Source organism: Meles meles, chromosome 11 (genome assembly GCF_922984935.1).
Source record: "Meles meles chromosome 11, mMelMel3.1 paternal haplotype, whole genome shotgun sequence".
In the NCBI taxonomy this organism is placed as follows: Eukaryota; Metazoa; Chordata; class Mammalia; order Carnivora; family Mustelidae; genus Meles; species Meles meles.
Genome location: NC_060076.1, coordinates 34931564 through 34950604, shown reverse-complemented (window position 1 = coordinate 34950604; position 19041 = coordinate 34931564).

The window sequence follows — 19041 nt, the reverse complement described above, 5'->3', positions numbered from 1 at the left end:
TGTTACATCTAAAAAAAAATGTACATAACTTAATTTAAAAATACTTTATCAAGGTACCTGGGTGGCTCAGTTGGTTAAGTGTTTGCTGTTGGCTCAAGTCATGACCCCAGGACCCGCATGGGGCTCCTTGCTCAGCAGGGAACGTGCTTCTCTCTCTCCCTCTGCCCCCCACTCATGCTTGCTCTCCCTCTCTGGTGTGCTCCCTCTCAAATAAATACAATCTTTAAAAAAAAAAAAAAACAAAAACCTAGGGGTGCCTGGGTGGCTCAGTGGGTTAAATCCTCTGCTTTTGGCTCAGGTCAAGATCCCAGGGTCCTGGGATCGAGCCCCACATCTGGCTCTCTGCTCAGCAGGGAGCCTGCTTCCTCCTCTCTCTCTGCCTGCCTGTCTGCCTGCTTGTGATCTCTGTCTGTCAAATAAATAAATAAATAAATCTTTAAAATAAAATAAAATAATTTTAAAAACCTTAAAAAATAAAAATACTTTATTGCTGAAAATGCTAACCACCATCTGCACTTTCAGCAAGTCATAACCACTGATCACTGATTGCTGTAACAAATAAAATGGTACTGAAAAAGCTTGGAATATTGCAAGAATTACCAAAATGTGACCCAAAGACACAAAGTGAGCAAATGCTGTTGGAAAATGGCACCAGTAGACTTGCTTGACACAGGGCTGCAACAAACCTTCAGTTTCTAAGAAAAACGGTATCTGCGAACTGCAGTAACGTGGAGAGCACAAAAACAAGGCATGCCTGCCCTGACCAATGAAAAACCTCTAAGCCAACTAAAAATAGAAGGAAATTTCTTTAACCTAAAAGAAAAAAACTATAAGGAAACATTACTTGACATGTAACAATAGAAGCAATTCCTTTTTAAAAAGATTTTATTTATTTCAGCGAGAGAGAGAAAACATGTGCAAGAAATGAGGAGGACAGAGGACTCCCTACTGAGTGTGGAGCCCAACGTGAGCCTTCCTCCCAGAACCCTGAGATCATGACCCAGGCTGATATTAAGAGTTGGCCATCCAAGGGCGCCTGGGTGGCTCAGTGGGTTAAAGCCTCTGCCTTTGGCTCAGGTCATGATTCCAGGGTCCTGGGATCAAGCCCTGCATTGGGAATCTCTGCTCAGCAGGGAGCCTGCTTCCCCTTATCTCTCTGCCTGCCTCCTGCCTACTTGTGATCTCAGTCTGTCAAATAAATAAATAAAATCTTTAAAAAAAAAAATTGGCCACCCAACTGATGGAGCCACCCAAGCACCTCTTCCTTTTTTTAAGATTTTATTTTTAAAGTCATCTGGACACTCAACGGGGGCTGGAACGTACAACCCTGAGATCAAGGCTCACCTGCTCCACCAACTGAGTCAGTTAGGCACCCCAAAATGTTTCCTTTAAAATCAGGAAAGGACAGGGGCTTCTGGGTGGTTCAGTTTGTTAAGTATCTGACTTGATCTCAGGGTCATGAGTTCAAGCCCCACGATGGGCATGGGGCCTACTTAAAAGAAAAAAAAATCAGTAAAAAATAAGGACGTTCCTGGCTGCCTTTTTTATTCAACATTGCACTTCTGAATTTATTTTTCTCACATAAATTAAAACATTAAAACAGAAGTTTTTAAATAGAGGTGCCTGGGTGGCTCAGTCAGTTAAGCATCTGCCTTTGACTAAGGTCGTGATCTTTGGGTCTTGGAATCTAACCCTCACTGGCTCCCTACTCAGTAGGAAGTCTTCTTGTCCCTCTCTCTCTGCCCCTTAGCCCTGCTCATGCTCTCTTTCTCTCTAGCTCTGTTCTCTCTTGTTCAAATAAATAAATAAAATTTAAAAAAAAAAAAAAAAAAAGGCAGGGGCGCCCAGGTGGCTCAGTGGGTTAAGCCTCTGCCTTCAGCTCAGGTCATGGTCTCAGGGTCCTGGGATCAAGCCCTGCATTGGGCTCTCTGCTCGGTGTGGAGCCTGCTTCCCTCTCACTCTCTGCCTGCTTGGGATCTCTCTGTCTGTCAAATAAATAAATAAAATCTTTAAAAAAAAAAAAAAGCAGCTGGAGGGAAAATATAATACATTTTCTTTTTTTAAAAGTTTTAAAATAGGGCGCCTGGGTGGCTCAGTGGGTTAAGCCGCTGCCTTCGGCTCAGGTCATGATCTCAGGATCCTGGGATCGAGTCCCGCATCGGGCTCTCTGCTCAGCGGAGAGCCTGCTTCCCTTCCTCTCTCTCTGCCTGCCTCTCTTGTGATTTCTCTCTGTCAAATAAATAAAATCTTTAAAATAAATAAATAAATAAATAAAAGTTTTAAAATAAATTAATAGAACTTAAAAAAATAAATGGTATGCACTTTTTAAAAAGATTTTATTTATTTATTTTTCAGAGAGAGAGAACACAAGCAGAAAAGAAAGAGATAAACTCTCATTATTTGAAAATGATATGACTGTCTCTCTAGAAAACCCAAGGGAATCTGCAGACCAATTATTGGTTAACAACATCACTGGATATAAAATCAATAGGCAAAAGTCAATGAAATTCATAGTCATTAAAGTAGAAACACAGGGGTGCCTGGGTGGCCCAGTCGTTAAGCGCCTGCCTTCAGCTCAGGTCATGATCCTAGTATCCTGGGATCCAGCCCCACATCTCCCCCTCCCACTCCCCCTGCTTGTACTCCCTCTCTCTGTGTCTCTCTCTCTGTCAAATAAATAAATAAAATCTTTAAAATAACATAAAGGAGAAACACAAATGGTAAATAAACTTAGGGAAACATGTTCCACCTTTGTAGTCATCTGGGAAATTCGGTTTTAAATAAAAATATAACCTTTTATGCTTATCAGGTTAGCACATATTTTTTAAAAATCTGACAACAGCAAATACTGGAGAAGAGCTGAATTAAGCAGAAAGCTCACACAGCGCTGGGAAGAGTCACTGGTACAACCACCTTGGGAAGCCATGGGTACCATCTAGCCAAGTTCAGTCTAAGATGCCCTGAATCCAGAGATTTTATACCAATGTAAATGTTCCAGAAAATCTGAGTGTGTAAAGAGACATTTATAAGAGTACTTATGGCAAAATTGTTTATGATGACAAAGAAATCTTAAGTGTTGATTCATAAGAGAATGAGTAAAGTTGGTGCATTCAGAAAAAAGAAAACTATAATACTGAGTAAATAAGGAAGATATAGTAGGATAGCATTCTATTCAAAATTCCAACATCCCACCCCCACCTCTCTGACTCTGTTTTTCTCCTTTGCTCCTCTCGCATTCTAACATACCATAATTTATCAAAAACCAAATTTCAACTATAATTCATAAATTTTGTTTACTGTTCGGTTTACCCCATGGACTGTACCTGCCATGAGAACAATGATATTTGTTTGTCTCTTTTATTCACTGATATTTCCAGGGTTTTGAATGGTACCTAACATACAGCAGGCACTCAGTAAATAGTTGTTGAGTGAATACTATGTGGTAGGAAACCACATACTGAAAGTTGGAAAACATGCAGAACCAAACAACACAAATTAACATTTGTGGATAAACAGCTCTGGTTTGGTTTCCCCTTGTGACAGAGGTAGGCATTGGATCAGGAAGGGATTCCAGGAAAATTCAAGCGTCCCTGTATGGCTTTATCTTCTAAGCTGGGCAGTGGGGACGGGAGTATTTGTTATACGATGATCGACAATTTTTGTATGATGAAAAAAAATTCACCTTACAACTTTTTTTTAGTAAATAGGAACAACAAGCACCTGCAGTGGTTCTTAGAGTTTCTAAGGGTTTTCCCACATGATCTCATGGGTTGAGAATACAGAAGGGGCTTCCTTAAGCCAGCTCAGAGCAGGGTGGGGCCTGGGACTGGGGGTTCTTCCAGATCTGCCTAGGGGGAAACCCCAGCCAGAGACAGAGGAAAGGGCAGCCCAGGGGTCACCGCTCCTGGATGAGGGGGCGCAGGGTGCATGAGAACGGGGTATTGTCTTGCCCTGTCCTCACCTGGGAATTGGGGACTGCCATAGCAAAGGGGGCCTGGCTTCCTCTCCCCAGAGACCAGAGGCTTGCTGCGGGGTGTCCCTGTCAGGGACGCTCCTCTGGGGCAGCCCTGGGTTCTGTGTTAGGAAACCTGGCAGTTGTCCCAGCTCTGAATCTGGGTCCCTGTGACTTCTCCCTGCTCAGTCTCCTCTCCTCCCCAGGATAATGGGACAGTAAGTAACCACCCTGTTTTGTCCCCCTCTGGGCTGCTTTGAGGATCAAATATCGAGCAAAGAAAACTTTCCTGAGTCAGAGACCAGAGTCTCAACGCAGTTTCACATTTTCTCCTTTTTTTTTTTTTTAAGATTTTATTTATTTGACAGACAGAGATCACAAGTAGGCAGAGAGGCAGGCAGAGAGGTGGAAGCAGACTCCCTGCTGAGCAGAGAGCCTGATGCGGGGCTCAATCCCAGGACCCTGAGATCATGACCTGAGCCGAAGGCAGAGGCTTTAATCCACTGAGCCACCCAGGCGCCCACATTTTCTCCTTCGACACGAAGACTTCTTCGGACACAAACATCATCCTGATGTTACATAGTCTTCCAAACGATCATTTTTTTTTTTAAAGATTTAATTTATTTATTTATTTGACAGAGATCACAAGTAGGCAGAGAGGCAGGCAGAGAGAGTGGGGGAAAGCAGGCTCCCCACTGAGCAGAGAGCCCAATGCGGGGCTCGATCCCAGGACCCTGAGATCATGACCTGAGCCAAAGGCAGAGGCTTTAACCCACTGAGTCACCCAGGGGCCCCCCAAACCATCATTTTTATTGGCTGAAGAATCATTAAGGACTCAAGTGTATTTACTAACTCACCCTCTGTTGTTCTAAGTTGAGTGCGTGGACCATTTTCCCGAACTATAAACAACCCTGTAATTAACATCCTTATGCGCTTTAAGTTTTGCTTTGCTTTTTTTGGAATTAGTTAATTAGGATAAATTCCAGAGGAGATAACTAGTGGAAGTGTGTAAATGGTCCTTATGGTTCTTGATAGGTTTGTCAAAGTGCCCTTTCCCAAGTGGGGGCCCTGCGGACCTGGAGGTGTATACAGGACCTCCTGCGTCTGATGCCAAGAAGGGTCCCTCCTGCCACGGCGCTATTCAAAATGCACCAAACTCAAGGCTGATCCTGACAAAAGATGAGAAAAGACATATTTCCTTGAAAAATACCCTACTTGGCAATATTGTAAATCCAGTTTACAGCTTACGTAATTGGACAGCCTTGAAATTGTTTGTTTCCTGACATACATTTTTAAAGGCGGGAGAATTCAGACAAAATAAGCCTTTATTAATATTTAACATTTCATAACGTATTTACCTTTGCACATTTAAAGTGCTTACGAAATGCTGGGCTAGTTTGGCCCCATCATCTCTACCATTCGGGCACTTTTAATTGTTTATCCCCCCCCCCGCCCAAACAAGTAAGCGTTGTTTTGACTCTCACTCCTGCAGCTCCAGGTCTGTGAGGTCCCTCTGTAACGCAAGAAGGAACCAGCTCAGAGCCATATGCTTCACTTGCTAGGAATTTGCTTTCTGCCAGGTACTTTCCTGTGTTATTTTGTTTAATCGTTGATTCTATTACATTAGTACAATTGCGTCACTTTACCTATAAGGAAACAGAGATGCAAGTCATGGGGATCGAGTCACTATGGCCATAGCAGGTTGGGCTCAAAGAACTGGTGTCCAGAAGCAGGAATCCTGCCCCCAGCTCTGTCCCCGCCTAGGTTATCATTTGGTCCTTCTAGACCTCGTCTCTGCCCAAGAGAAGCCAAGGGCTAAGGATGGGTGCCGTCATTCGGGTTCCTCCCTGGACCCCCCCGGGGAGGACCGATACCAGCTTTTCTATCTCGGCACAGAACACTGGGATAGTTGCGTTCTCGGGGCTCAGCCGAGCATGGGGGGGCCACCCCAACCAGCTAGCGGGGGGTTGGTACACACGGCGTTTCCAGGGTCTTCATCACTCACTCGGGAGCCCCAGGATTCAGATTTGCCCTTTTCTTCATTCTCCAAACACTTGTTGAGCATGAACTGAACTTGGACCCTGCTGGCCCTGGATCCCCAGGAGCCCAGGAGCCCACTGCTCTCTGCCTTGGGACACAGGTCTTAGCTGGGCTAAGTCACCTCTGTGGCCTCTGACCTCTGACTGCAGTTCCCTCCTCTGTAAAATGGGGATGATGGTGACTAGCTGAGCGCGTTGTTATGAGGCTTCAATTAGGAGAGGCTGGGACTGAGGCCCCACGCAGGAGAGGAGCTGCGGGAGCTCTGGGCTGTGACTCCTGTGCGCTGGGGAGTTGGGCCTCACACCCACAGCCAAATACACTGGCAGGGAGAGGGTATCAGGCTGCGAGCAGAGGGTGCTGGGAGGGCACCAGCAGAGCCAGAGTTGGCACTAGCTTTCCGGAGTGATCCGAACTGCTGTCTGCAGCTGGAACTTCCATTGAGAAGCTGGACGGGAGATGAGCGGTGAAGGAAGCAGCAGGCGGGCTCCAGGTGCCCAGCACATCTTGGGGAGCTCTGCCCGCCCTTTCTGCCCAGTGACAGAGGCCCGGCACTCATTCATTTGATAAATATGTATTGAGCATCTGGCATTGCTCTCCCAGCTGGAGATGCGTCCGTGAACAAGCAGATCCTCGGCCCTCAGAGTTTATGTTCTGGTGGAGAAAGACTGAAACAGGACAACAGACAAAAAACAGGATATATCTGATTAGTGGTGAGCGGTAAGGGGAGAAATGAAGCAGGTTGAGGGGTGCGGGGCGTGTGCGGTGGGATGCCATCAAGAAAGTCTGCGAAGGGCTGGCTGGAGAGTGAGATCTGCAGGGAAGGGAGCTTCCAGGCCAGGGTCTGGGGCGAGCAGGAGCCCAGGACCTGACAGAGTCTAAGACAACCATGACCCCAGGGAAGTGGGAGAAGAGGGGAGTGCGGGCTGTGTGGGTTGGGGTTTGGCTCTGGGATTACCCCCAGGGCAACAAGCCACCTGGAAGAGGCCCCCCTCAGGGCCAGGCAAGAGAAGGACCGGTCCAGAGGCTACTGCAGATGGCGCTTGGACCAGGGTAGAGGCAGCGGAGGGAAGTCAGGTTCTAGGTGCACATAAAGGTAGAGCCAAGAGAAGTCTTTGCCGAGCTGGACTCTGCCCTCCACAACACTCTTGGGGCCACAGGACAGCAGCCTTCCCTGTGACCTCACCAAGTGGCACCTGGGAGTCTCCTCATTCCTCAGGTGATTGCAGAAATAAGACTTTAAAACCTTCCCTTTGGATCCCCCACATCCCTCCTATCCCCACATAAAACTAAATGGAATCCCCAGATGAAAAGCTCCTCCCCCAGGACAGAGGCAGGATTAGATGAGATTTGTAGGACCGGGTTGACTTCCAGTTTAGATGCTTTCCATAAATTAATTACAGAGGAAAGCTGGGAGGGAGGTCTTGGGACAGCTCTTTCCTCTTCCAGGAACACCGGCTGCTGCCTGCGGCCTGGGAGCCACTGGGACTCCTGATTTCTGGCTGAAGGTTGTGCTCTCTGCCCCGGTGGGTTAAGCATCTTCATCACCAGGGAGAACATGGGAGAACACTGGGCCTTTGGTCTTTCTCCTGAGGGCAATGGGGAGCCATGGAAGGTGACAGGCATGGAAGGGGCAGGGCCTGATTTGCTTTCCAGAGGAGACCCTCTGGCAGCCGTAGGAAATTCGATTGGAGGAGGTGATGCTGGAGGTCAGGAGGTCCAGGCGGGGCCTTGAGGGAGGGAAGGAAGGAAGGGAAGGGGAGTCAACTCAAGAGGGAGAGTCGAGCCCACCTCCCTGAGCTCCTCCTAGTCAACTGTGGCTCTGCCCTTTGGGCCCAGACCTGACGCCCAGTTCTTCCAGGCCCTGGCTCCTCTCCGTGTGTAGCCTGCAGTCTCTTGGGGCCCAAGTCAGGACAATAACTCATTTCTGAACAGTTTGAGCTAAATATCATAGTTCCACTTCTCCTGAGCTCTTTGTCCCTCCTTGTCCCAGATCAGGGTTTTCAGCCCAAACAGCAGCAGGTAAGCGAGGGACTTCCAGAAGCGGTTTGTGGGACTTTTGCTGAAACAGTTGAGCAACCTGCATGCACCACGTGTAGGAAACCGCCTCATCCCTCCAAGCTCCATGCTCCCCCTTGGTCTGTCTTCAGTCAGGGATGGGGCCTTGGTGCTCATCCACATAGAACACGGTGACCTTGGCCTTCCAGCAGTGGACCGGAGCTCCTCTCCCAGGTCCTGCTCAAACCCTTTCCCTCAGCAGAACCTGCATGTCCCATTCTGTATCTCATGGTGAGGCCACGCCACCTCCTCTGGGAAGCTATACTCAGCCCAGATCTCCTTGGATGGTGCTGGCTGATGGTATGCAGGGAGTAAGGAAACCCAGCTCCCTGGCCTGGGGTTTCAACAACCCTGAGATAGAGCTGACACCCCAGAAACAAACCACCCCACCCAAGCCCTCTGTGGGACTAGGCCAGAAATGGCGCCATTGACCTTCCTCCCGTCCCCCTCCAGTGACTGTCTCCTTCCTAGGCTCATTCTGGGAACACTTACTGGATAAACCACTGATTCTCAGCTAAGAGCCTGCTCCTGGGGAACGGACTGAAAAAGCTTTCATGCTTTTACTCCTGCTGTTTCCTTTTCTTAGACCATCAGCCGCGGCAGCTTCCTTACAAAGTAGACTGCCGCCTGCCAGGTCCCACACAGCCTCTCCTCCTGCAAGGAATCTTCCAGTGGGCTGGCCCTGCCCTGAGGTCCTGAGATGCCCGATGGCCAGCCCAGGCTCTGGGGAGATGGCCCCCTCTCCTTGGCTCCACCTCGTTGAACCCACAATCCAGTAGGCACATGGACTTGTGCCACCCCCAACCCTTCCCAGGCCTCCGTGGCTCCATCTGTTTAATGGGGGTGCTGGCCTCTGGTCCTTGCCGTGGCTGAGCTCAGCCATCAAGAGAGCTCATTCAAGAATGAACCTCCCTTCCCTGCTCCCAGAACCAAACACTCCAACGGTTATAGCTTGTTACTAAGTCCCAGCCATGCCCTGAGAAGGTTTAAGGAAATGGCTCTGGTTGAAAAAAAAAAAAAAAAAATCCCCAGCAGAAGTAACACGTTCCTACCATAGGGAGTCCTAGAAATCGATGGCATTACTGTTCAGTGACCTTTCCTTTTCTGTTCCCACCGAAGCCCATTCCTGGCATCTGTGCACCAGCCGGGGTGGCCGGCAGCTGGGTGACAGGTCTCTGCCTGGCAGGCAGACTGGTGGCCCAGATGCCAGCTTGGGGGTCCACGTGGAGCCTTGGGGCAGCACAGCAGCTGGTGCGGGGGAGGGCTTCGTTAAGCCAAATCGTCCCAGGGGGAACCTGAGTCTGGACACCAAGAGGCCTGGGCAGGTCACTGCTCTGCCTGGATCCTGCTGGTGACCCAGGCAGGTCACTGTCTCCTGCTAACACTCTGTTTCCCCATCTGAAGAATGGGGTGTCCACTGTTGCAGGGGCCCCCTCACAGAGAACATGCTTGCGGACTGGACTGTCCACCCCAACTGGACACCCCCCCCCCCCACCGCGTGTGCTGGTGCTGGTGGAACTCCTGGTTGGTGGGGAAGTGGACGAGGTAAGGAGTGAGGGTCAGAGGAGAGGGCTGTGTATGGTACGGGTCACTCACACACACCAGAGGCTTACAGCCAGCATCCCAGGCCGTGGAGAGGGGCTCTGGGCAGAAGCAGAAGCTCCAAGAGATGCCCTGAGGCTGTGAACAAATCGGTCCCTGGGGAGGTGGCAGAAGGAGCCAATGGGGCTGGCCAGGGGCTTGGGTCAGGCAGTCGTGGGTGTTGTGCTCACATGCTTTGGTGTCACTCTTTCCTGGGCTTGAGGCCTGGCTCAAATCTGGTAAACTTGGGAAACTCCTTCTGTCTCTCTGTCTGTTTTTTTGAGGAATAGTAACAGTGCCCACTGTCAGGCCTGTTTGGTGGTGAAGATCCCATAGCCTGAAGCCTGACAGAGCTGGGCTCAGTCTTGGTGAACATGGCTCCCCTGTGCACAAGTGTCCAGGCCAAGGTCCTCTGCTTTCCAGAAGAGCTGGCCCGGGGGCTGAGAAAAGGGCAGGTCACTTCCTGAGCCAGATGGAGAGCTACAGCAGAGCTGAAAGTCCAGGGTGGGCCAGGTCTGCTTCGAGAACTAGCTGACCCCTCATTCTTCCCTTGGCCCTGGTGAGCCTCCTGAAAGCCTGTGGGACAAGTCCTGCTAAACCTCCCTTCCTTCCTCAAAGAGGCCGCAGCCCCCCAGCCTGCAGGACCACACACTCACCCTCTCCCTGGGGACATGCCTCATTGGGAAATGAAATTCAAATATTTCCCGAAGGCCTGGGCTGGCCTAGGGGGCCCAACTAGACTCTGCTACCCTCTGTGGCCAGGGCTCAGGCCCTCTGTATGGTAGTCTCGGTTACTGGCCATCAGATAGGATCCCACGCAGGGGCCAGGATGAAAGCTGCATTGAGCCTAGCTTGGTGCACATTGTCAGGGAAGTTCTTTTTCTCCTCTGGGCCTTAGTTTCCGTATCTGTATAATGGGTGAGCAAGAGATCTCTGCCTCTTCCAAGTCATTATAACTATTGTCCTCTGGGCCAGAGAGGTGAGGAAAGCACAGACCAGAATCCAGGTGTCCTGCCGCCCAGACCAGGGGGTCTAGGACCAGGCAGGTGAGCAGAGGGAGACTTCTGGGTGATGTGCTGTCGGACTCTGAGACCATGAAGAGGTGTTCATGGTGAAGACCTTGGGTGTTTTGAACTCCAGCCCCTGGCTTCCTGCATGGGCCCACCAACATGTACCCTCCTCTGAGCAGCACAAGCCAGGGGAAGGCACTCCATCCGGGAGAAGACAAGTGGATGATCTAAATTTGAACCTGGTTCTGCCCCTAACGAGCTGTGCAACCTTGGGCAAGTCACTTTGCTGATCTACGTCTCAGTTTCCTCATCTGTAAAATGGGGGTCCTAAGATCTGCCTCACTGGCCTTTGCAGGGATTAAGTAAACCTGTGTGCGGGAAGCCCCTGGCACAGATCAAACACTCACTAAGTGGAAGCTCCCTTTCCTTGGGGCCTCTTCACCTCCTCCTGTATCATCCTCTGTCTCACCTTACACTGCCCATCCCAGATGCTTCTGCTTCTCTTTCCTTTCGCCGGTGCCCATGCTTGCCAGCCTCCCCGCCTCCAGCCACTGCGTCCTTTCTGCCAGGAACACGGTTGCTCCCTCTCTCATTCCCACAGCTTATTGCCTTCATTGTTCAGCTCAAATGCCACCTCCTCCAGGAAGGCTCCCCTTCTGTGCCAGCAGACAAGAACACATAATATGGGCAGCCGAAGGGACAACTCTCTGCCCACCGTGGCCTCTACCTTCTGCCTGGGTCAGAATCCAACACACCGAGCCTCTCTCTCCCCCACTCCGCAGTACACAAAAGTGCCCACTAGGTGGTGATACAATGACGATGTCCCCGCGGGGATGAGCAACCAGGGAGGCCACTGAGGCGCGGCCGCCAGCATCTTTTCTGCATTCCCTCAACAAATGTTTCCTGAGGCCTGAGGAAGACGGCAGGACGACAATGGCAAACAAAGCAACAAAGGCCCTGCTCTCAAGACGCTTATGCTCTAACGGCAGGAGGTAGAGAAAAAACACAGCCAATAAGGAAGGCGAGCAAGAAAACCACGGGACAGAGGCGAAGGCTGCACAGAAAGTGACCAAGTGAGCATTTCTTCAGGGAACAGCAGGATCTGTCATCAGAGTGTCACTTAGGGGCTCAGAGAACAGCTGAGCTGGAAGTTTCCCTAGCCTCTCGCTCCTCAAAGTGTGCTCTGTGGATCAGCAGGGGCAGGTGGGAGCTTATAGGGAATGCAGAGTCCCAGGTCTCACCCCAGTCTCCTGAATTGGAATCTGCGTTTTAACCAGATCCCCAGGTAATGTGTGCGCATGTGAAAGTGAGAAGCTCTGCTCCGGTCCAGAGCTGTAGGGGTGACCCACAGCCGTGAGCCAAATCCGGCTGCCCACTCTCATACAAGGGTCTTGTTAAAAAAGGGACAGCCAGGAACACCTGGCTGGCTCAGTCAGAGGAGCGTGCGACCCTTGATCTCGGGGTCCTGAGTTCAAGCCCCATGTTTTTGTGTAGAGATTACTTAAATAATTTTTTAAAGATTTTATTTATTTTTTTGTCAGAGAGAGAGCATAAGGAGGAGAGGTAGGCAGAGGGAGAAGCAGACTACCCTGCTGAGCAGGGAGCCCAACGTGGGGCTCAATCCCAGAACCCTGGGATCATGACCTGAGCCAAAGGCAGACGCTTAACTGACTGAGTCACCTAGGCGCCCCTAAAATAAATAATTTTTTTTATTCCAAAGAATAATACAGTTTATGACACATGAAAATTACATGTACTTTACATTTCAATACCTGTAGATAAAGTTATATTGGAACACAGCCTCGCCCATTCGTTTAGACTGTCTGTGGCTGCTCTCAGGCTATGACGGCAGAGCCAAGTGGTGCCACAGAGACCACAGGACCCACAAAGCCTCATAAATATACTACTGGGCTCTTTGTAGAAAAAGCTTCCCGATCCCTGGTCAAGTGCATCCTCCTCAGATGAGAAATCAGGGCTCAGAGAAAAGAGCTTGTCGAGGCCTCCTAGGAGGCCTGTTCATACTTCCATTCGCCGCTCAAGGCCCTGTTTGCAGAGCCTCTGGTTTGGGCCCTTGCACCTTTTCTGTGTTTGCAGTGATAGCCTTGTTGAAATGTTTCTTGTCTAAGATTTATGATGTACTCAAGACATTTCAATGAGATTTTCGTTTCAAATGAAGCCAGTTTGGAGTCTAGAATGAGCTGTGGGTACCCATAGGAGAACCGGGTTCCTCTTACTAGAGTGTACATGACTGATATTAGACTTTTCTTCAGAGAAAGTGGGGCCCCCAGGGCTTCTAAAGGGAGGAGAGGGTTTTGAGAGGGTCAGCGCAGGAAACAGGAAGGAGTTTTTCCTGCCCCTAGCCACACACAAATTGAGGGGTTCCTGGAACCTGTGAGGGTGCTATGAGGCTTTGAGCTGGGCCGGCAGTTGAGCACCGATCTCCAGACCCCAAGTCCTTCCTTGCCACCTCCATTATGAGTTTGGGGATCTTGGTGCTGGCAGGCGAGCAGGCACTAGAGGGGGCACCAGAGAGCACAGAAGTCAAGGCCTGGGTTGTGGCTGGGAGGCCGCCCAGAGAGGCTCTGCCTGCTCGTGCCCGTCTATGGTAGCCACGGTCCTCAGGCTCTAGAGTAATTTCAGTACTTAGGTTTAAGTATCAGCTCAGCCACTTAACTAGCTGTGAGACCTTGGGCAAGTTTCTTAACATTTCTGGGCCTCAGTTTCCTCGTCTGCAAAATGAGAATACTAAGAGCACCCCCTCTGCAGAGAGCTGCTGTGAGGCCTGCATGCGGTGACATGAAGGACAGCCACAGACACACCGCTGGCACACAGTAAGTGTTAGCTCTAAAAACATGTTGGAGTAATATTACCAATCATTTGTTGCATGAACAGCTGGGCAGCACATAACCCTGAATCAGCGCTCCGACCAGCATTTATGGGCGCCTGCATTGTGCCCCCAACTTGCAGGAACTTTTCTGTATGCTTCCTCTTGCCTCCTTCCCCATCACTGAGGAGGCAGCCATACTCCCTGCCTCCCAGCATGAGGCTGCTCCCCAGCGGTTCCAGCTCCAGGTGTCTCTGGGATGCCTGCCCAGGCTGAGTGACTCTATGCCTGAGTGGGTGGGCGGGGAGGGGACTAGGTTGCAAGGTCAGCAGGGGGGTGCCGGAGGGGGCCCCAACCCAGGGAACCAAGGCTGGACTCTAGCCAGGGCTGGGAGCAACAGAGGAGCAGAGAGTCGGGCAGGCCCCCAGGACAGCTGGTCAGGGCTCAGGAGGGTATTGGGTTGGCTCAGGTTCAAGGTTCAAAGTTCAAGATTCCAGAGGTTGGAGTGGGGACAAATCTTAGAGATGGGGTAGCCAGTTGGCTAGAAAAGATCCCAAGGACCAAGGAGACCCCTCAGCTAGGCTGACCTAATCCAGGACCCCTGAGTCCTCTACACCCCCCTGCCCAAGGGCAAGAGGGGTCCAGGGGCTAGAGCAGGGGAGGGGGTTGTAGGGGGCAAGTGCCATAGCTGTGGGGGGGTGAAGCCGGGGAGGCAGGTAGTACCTGACATGGACATGGCCATGACTTGGGCCTTTTATCTTCCTCTGACCAAAGAGGTGAGGATCAAAGTCAATCCCGTTTGGCCAACATTTCCCATGCACTTCCTAGGCTCTGGCCCTGGGCTCAGTGCGCACCAACCACCATGACATCCAGTGGTCGGTCCCCATTCTGTGGTTTGGAAACCAAGGATCCATCAGAGGTGATTTGCCTGACACCATCTGGCTAGTTCGCGGTTGAAGCAGATATTCTGAGCCAGCCCGGTTCTTGCAAAGCCTCGGAAATGAAACAGGCCGCAAGCACCGAACTCTGCTTCTGAAGGGGCCCTAAGGGGCCCTGAGAAGCATCTTCACCTCTGTTAGTGTACGCCTGCATAACAAATAACCACAAAGCAACAGCCCTTTACTACCTCACGTATGACCAGTCACGTAAGACTGGCTAGAGAGCTGAACAGAGCAGAATATCAAGTGCAGAAATAGCCCCGAATAGATGCAAATTTAGTATATGGTAGTGGGAGGGCCTGGCTTGCTTCATTAGAAGTGTTGAACAACATGCTAGTTATTGGAAAATAAATACGGATCAAAATTTCAGTAAAAAAATTAAACCATAAAGGTATCAGGCCTAGAAAGCATAAGATACAGTTAAAACAAAACAAAACAAAACAAATAAACTAAACTAAACCCAATATGAGAAAGACTCCTGCAGGGCGCCTGACTGACCCAGTCTGTTAGAGTCTGCCTTCAGCTCAGGTCCTGATCTCAGGGTCCTGGGATCGAGCCCCGAATTGGGCTCCCTGCTCAGCGGGGAGTTTGCTTCCCTTCTTCCTCTGCCGCTTTCTCCTGCTTATGCTCTCTGTCTCTCAAGCAAATAAGATCTTTTAAAAAAGGAAAAAGAAAAAGACCCCGTGACTGCATGACCAATGGAATATGGCAGAAGGGACGTAGTACTGTTCCCAGGCTCAGACTTTAAGAGGCTGAGAGCTTCCACCTTCTGTTTCTTGGAATAGCCCAGGCTTAGAGCCCAGGCTCCGGGTGGGGAGTGGGGGTAGTCCCGGCCACAGACAGCGGTCCTGTGTAGATGTCTAGACCAGCAGCCTAGCCGAGGGCCCAGCTGACAGCCAGCATCGATGAGCAGACATAGGAGTGACACCAGCCCAGCCACTATTGGTCTCCACGCGAGAACCTAAAAAGCAGCTCTGTCCAGAACCATAAGAGATGATACTAAAAGGATGGCTGTTGCTTTAAGCCACTGTTTTGAAATAATTCATTACACAGCAATAGACACCTGATACACTCTGTGTGACAAAATGTAGAAGCCATAAAGAATCAAAAATGTCTGCATTAAAAATAATTAACAAAATTATAAGACTAACACCAACTGGGGGAAAGACCATATTTGCAACTCGTATCACAGACAGAGGGCTAATTTCCTTATTGCACAGATAGTGCCTGCGAATCACTAAGACAAAGATGCCCAGCTTATCCGCACAGGCAAAGCATTCCAGGAGATGGTTTATACAAAAACAAGTCTTTTCATACATTACTGGTAAGAGTATATACTGAACAGCCATGAAAAGCATTTTACCAGAATCTGTCAAAATTTCTAGTGCATATATTTTCTGACCCAGCAATTTTGCTTCTAGGAATTTCTCCTACATCTGCAGTTACACCTGTGCACAATGACATCTGCCAAAGGTTCTTGCCTGGGGCATCATCATAGTAAAAGGTGGAGAAACAAGCTAAGTGTCCTTTGATAGGGAATTGTTCATTGCTTATGATTCGCTCCTACGTGTGGTGCTCTGCATCAGTAAAAAGAATGACGTGTATTGATGTGGAATGGCCACCAAGACACACCATTTGGCAAAAAACCGGACCATGCCAAGTGTGTGTACAGACTGCCATTTCTGTGAAAGGATACGCATATTCTTGTAGATGTTAAAACCATCTGGAAAGATGTCACTGTTTCCGGGGAGAGGATCTGAGTCTGGGGACCGGGGAGAAGAGAAAAGATTCCAGCTTATACCCTCGTGTGCCTTTGGAAGTTTGCATCTTGTGCATTTATGAATTACTCCAAAATTAAAACATTCATTTAAAAATAGTGAATAAGTGGTTAACCATCTGAGGACATCCAGGTGAGCACCTCCTCAAACCATATACACAAAATGTTTGTGGATTGGATTCAATGGATTCAATGGAAAAGTGAAATTAGAAAAGTCCTACAAAAACTTCTTTTCATACTGTCATTTTGAACTTCTGTGTGCTCTGAGTCTCGATCTCCCTGCCAGAACCAGGGTCCTGGCTCTCAGTTGCCCAGGTGTGTCCTAGGCTGCCAATTGCCTGCTGCTGACTCTGGAACTATGGCTCCACCTGTCCCTGACCTTCGGACCCCACCTCCCTCCTGGGCTCTTCCACCGGAAACTCAGAACTCTCCTAGGCACCCTGAACTCATTCCTTGCCAAGGTGAACTCAGCCACCTCTCCCTTCCCCTCCCCAACCACTGTACCTCTTCCTGGATGGATAGTGACAGTCAATGTGACAGCCATCTCCAAGAGTCCCTCTAAGCCAATACCTTAACGGTAGCTCCTCACTTGTCCTCTTTACCTTCTGTTATAGACTGAATGTTTGTGTCCCCTGCATCCCATTCATATTTTGCAATCCTCATGCCCAATGTGATGGTATTATGAGGCGAGAACATGAGAGTGGAGCCCTCATGAGTGGGATTAGTGTCCTTTTAAGAAAGACCCCAGAGAGCTCCCTTGCCTCTTCCACGCTGTGAAGACCAGCAAGAAGACAGCGGTCTATGAATTAGGAAGCCCTCACCAGACACCATATCTGCCTGTGCCTTGACCTTGAGCTTCCAGCCTCTAGAACTATGTTAAATAAATGTTTGTTGTTTAAGCCAACCAATGGGGCACCTGGGTGGCTCAGCTGGTTGGGCATTTGCCTTTGGCTTGGGTCATGATCCTAGCGTCCTGGGATCAAGCCCTCCATCAGGCTCCCTGCTCAGCAGGCAGGCTGTTTCTCCCTCTCCCTCTGTCTGCTTCTTCCCCTGCTCTCTCTTTCTGTCAAATTAAAAAAAAAAATCTTAAAAAAAAAGCCACCCAATATATGACATTTTGTTATAGCAACCCTAACAGATTAAGACTCCCTGTCCACTCCCACAGGCTTGCACAGTGGTTAAGAGCCTAGGTCTGGAGTTGGTGTTGGGTCTGGAGTCCGGATGCTGGAGCTTGAATGTAAGATCTGTCCCCTAGTAGCTGTATGACCTTAAGCAAATAGCTTCAGCACTCTTTTTTTTTTTTTTAAGATATTATTTTTAGGTAATCTCTACACCCAATGTAGGGCTCGAACCCACAACACCGAGACCAAGAGTCGCACGCTCCACTGATCGAGCTAGCCAGACTCCCTGAACTTCATCATGCTTGCCCTCAGTTTCCTCATCTGTGATGTGGGCAGAAACAGCACTACTCACGGGTTGTTGAGACCTTTAAATTTGTGAGTTTCCCTGTCCAATGCCTGGAACTTAGTAAGAGCTCATCAATATCAGCGACTCATTCCATGATGAGTTGTACCCAGTGAAGCCCTCTCCAGCTCAGATCCTTCCTCTCCCTACCATTTCAAAGGTTCCCTCCTCACCGACCTTCAGCAGGCTCTCTCTTCTGGATCACACCTACCGCCCAGTAGGACTTCTGGAGCACCAGAGGGTGCTTGCCTTAGGGGCGGGGCCCATTAATGGGTCATGCCCCCCCCACAGGCTTACCCAGTGTCCTCGTGTGCCCTGGGGTGTGGGAGGAGCGGTGCTCAGGCGTCATCTTTGAGTAACAGAGTTTGGAGCCACCTGGCTTTGTCGTCCTCCCAAGGGCCTTGCGGGAGACAGAAAAACACCTCGTTGTGTCAATGTTTGAGCTATTTCAGAAATTGTCCCTGAGATGCCCCTGCAGTGCAGATAACCATCTGTGGGTCAGACATTTATTAATGTGTAACTTAGGGGGATGGCAGGGTGCAGCTCTGGCTGGGCCTGCACAGGGCCCAGCCCAGAGGGCCAGCTCTGGCCTCTCCATTGACTTGCTGTGTGAACCCAAGCTGGGCTTGTCGCCTCTCCATGCCTGTCTCTGGTTCCTGTGTGGGCCCTGAGGGGGAAGAAATGGATTCAGATAAAACAGGCAGGGAAGAGACCGCTAGGCTGGGCTTCTGTCCCCTGGGTGCTTCTCTGCCTGGGTCCCTCTCACTTGTCCTCGGCTGGACTTGCCTCTCCATTTCTTACCAACCGTCAGCCTCAGGGCACCAGGGTGTGGGTCCCCATTTGTCAGGCACAGACTCTGTGTGTTACATGCTGTGGGAGCACACTGGACCGTACACAGTTCATCCTTTTTTTTTTTTTTTTTTTACAGTTCATCCTTTCAACAAACCATGACACAGGCATTACTCTTATCCCCATTTCACAGATGAGGAAACTGAGGCACACAGAAGTTTAATGACCTGCGGTCAGTGTGGGCTCCAGAGCCTGATCTCCTCACCTCTCCCCTCCACAGCCTGGGCGCTTATGAGGACCTGTCATGGCTCAGGGCCATGCCAATGTTACTGGTTTAATCATCACAATGGCCTCTGCCTTTCGCTCAGGTCATGATCCCAGGGTCCTGGGATCGAGCCCCGCATCGGGCTCTCTGCTTGGCAGGGAGCCTGCTTCCTCCTCTCTCTCTCTCTGCCTGCCTCTCTCCCTACTTGTGATCTCTGTCTGTCAAATAAATAAATAAAAATCTTTAAAAAAAAAAAATCATCACAATGACCCTAACAGGTAAGTGCTCCTTACCCCATTCTGTATTCAAGGAACTGAGGCTTAGAAAGACGATGTGAAGGACACAG